The following is a 2,719-nucleotide window of genomic DNA, read 5'->3' as shown; positions in this document are numbered from 1 at the left end:
ATTGGCTGTGAGTCTGACTGTGGTTTATCGTCAGCAAGGACTTAAGTAAAGTTGGGTCATCTGGGTACCACTGGTTGTTAAGTCATCTTCCAATCCTGATGATGGAGTTTCCATATAGTCCAGCTTGTTGGATTATGTGTGAAGCATACAGATGCAATAAGTATGGGGAAAGGATGCAGCCCGAATGCACCCCTGTTCTGATTTTAAGTCGTGCAGCATTCCCTGTTCTCTGTGTCCATGGACAGGTTCCACGGGAGCACAGTGAGGTGTTCTGGGCTTCCGATGGTCTCGGTATTATCCATAGTTTGGTATGAACGACACTGGTGCTTGCCTTTGCACAGTCAATAAAACATAAGTAAACATCGCTTTGGTATTCTTAAGGAGCTCCACTTCCCTTTTGGCCACTTTATATATATATATATATATTTTTACACTATATGTTATGAAGACAAGGGAGCTGAGACTCAGTGGGGGGCAGGCCTTACTCAGGTTCACAAAGGGTGTGCTACTGATGACAGGGTTGGATAGCAGGTCTTCTCCCTCATGCCTTTTCTCAGTCAGCCTGAGTGATGGAGCCAGTGGGCAGCTTCTTCACAAAAGTCTACATGGATGGCAACATTAGAGATTTGGTTCTAATAGTCTCCACCTCTTCTTTTTTTCTTATTCTATTGTGTTAATTTATATTTTAAAATTAATTAATTTAAATCTTTATTTAAAATTTAATTTCTTCCCCAATATCCACACTCTATGTGTTTTTATAATCATAAAGAAAATGTTTTATATACTTTTATTAATAAATCATTTTATTGGGGGTTACTATAGCTCTTGTAACATTTCATACATCAATTGTATCAAACACATTTGTACATATGTTGCCATTATCATTTTCAAAACATTTTCTTTCTGCTTGAGTCCTTGGTATAAGCTCCTCAATTTTCCCTCTCTCCCCCAACCTCCCACCCACGTGGACCCCTGAAAAATTATAAATTATTATTATTTTCATATCTTACACTGTCCGCTGTCTCCCTTCGCCCTCATTTCTGTTGGTCATCTCGCTGGGGGAGGGGGTGTGTATACGGCCATCGTTATAGTCGGTTCCCCGTTTCTCCCCCTCTTCCCCGCATCTTCTCGCTACCCTCATGGTATCACTACTCCAATTATTGTTCCTGAGGGGTTTATCTGTCCTGGATTCCATGTGTCAAGGGCTCTCATCTGCACCAGTGTACATGGTCTGGTCTAGCTGCATTTGTAAGGTAGATCTGGGGTCATGAAAATGGGGGGGGGGAGCATTAAAAAAGTAGAGTAATGTGCATTCCATCAGTGCTGTGCTGCACCCTGGCTGTCTGTTCCTTCCTTGTGACCCTTCTGTGAGGGAATGTCCAATTGTCTACAGTTGGGCTTTGGGTCCCCACTTGGACCCCCATCGTTTGCATTGGTATATTTGTTTGCTTTAGGTCTCTTGATGCCTGATACCTGATTCCATGGACACCTCATGATCACACAGGCTGGTGTGCTTCTTCCTTATGGGTTTTGTTACTTCCCTGCTAGATGGCCACTTGTTTAACTTCAAGCCTTTAAGACCCCAGACGCTATAACTTTTAATAGCCGGGCACCATCAGCCTTCTTCACCATTTGCTTATGTACCCATTTGGACTTCAGTGATCATGCTGGGAAGGTGAGCATCACGGAATGCCAGCTCGTTAGAACAAAGTGCTCTTGGGTTGAGAGAGGACTTGAGTAGCAACTCAATGCCAGTCGACTACCTTAATACTTAACATTTAAATATGTGTACATAGATCTATATCTCTATTGATATATATTAATACATTTACATATATGCATGCCTACGTTTATAGCTCTATAAATATCTTTTGCCTCCTACTTCTTACCTCTACTTTTTTTTGCTTTTCTCCTGTCCCACTATCATGTTCGACCTTCATTCGACTCTCAGTATATCTGTCGGCTACATTGGACTTGATCAAACCCCATCAGACATTCTACACTCTCCTTGCCATCAATTTTACTCTTTTATTGTTCCCTTGTCCATGGGTTTGTTGGATTCCCCCTCCCTTTCTCCTACCTCCTCCTCTCCCATGTCCTTCCGGAGCTGTCAGCCCCATTTTTTCTCCTCAGGTTTGGTTATCCTATTTGGATAGACAAAAGTCTCCACCTCTTTTTGCCCTGGCTTCCTTCCTCCCTTTCTGCCTGGCTCTTCTGTGTGCTCATGTGTACCCACACAGTCGGTTCTCCCTCTTTCCTCCGAGAGCTTGTAACTGATTCCTCTCCCCACTCTGCCAAGCATAGATGGATTTTTATTAATCATTGTTCTTGGTAGTGCATTTCCATGTACAGGTTTTATAATATTCTGAGGAGAAAGGTAATAATGTTATATTTAAGGGTAAGTAAAAAGGATAGTTACAAAATCATAGAAATATTTTCATTAGGCAAAAACATTAGTTGTAAAGCTGTTGTTCATGGATCTATATACCTCTGAAGATGGTGTTTCTATCTCTCTAAACCTTCCCTGAAGAATTCTGTGCTCTTAGATTTACATCACATTAAAATGGCTGTTTGTGTGGGAGACCTGGTAGGGCATGATCAAGGGGAATGTAACAAAGAGGAAGTGTTGAAATCCTGGTGGGGACTGAGCATGATAGTGGGACAGGAGGAGAATCAAGGGAAATAGAGGAAAGAGATTGGAGGAAAAGGGCATTTATAG

The sequence above is a fragment of the Echinops telfairi genome, unplaced genomic scaffold, assembly GCF_000313985.2.
Source record: "Echinops telfairi isolate 266 unplaced genomic scaffold, ASM31398v2 ScPeMD7_46;HRSCAF=168, whole genome shotgun sequence".
Taxonomy (NCBI): domain Eukaryota; kingdom Metazoa; phylum Chordata; class Mammalia; order Afrosoricida; family Tenrecidae; genus Echinops; species Echinops telfairi.
The sequence above is the reverse complement of the archived record's forward strand: the minus strand, read 5'-3'. Positions refer to the sequence as shown.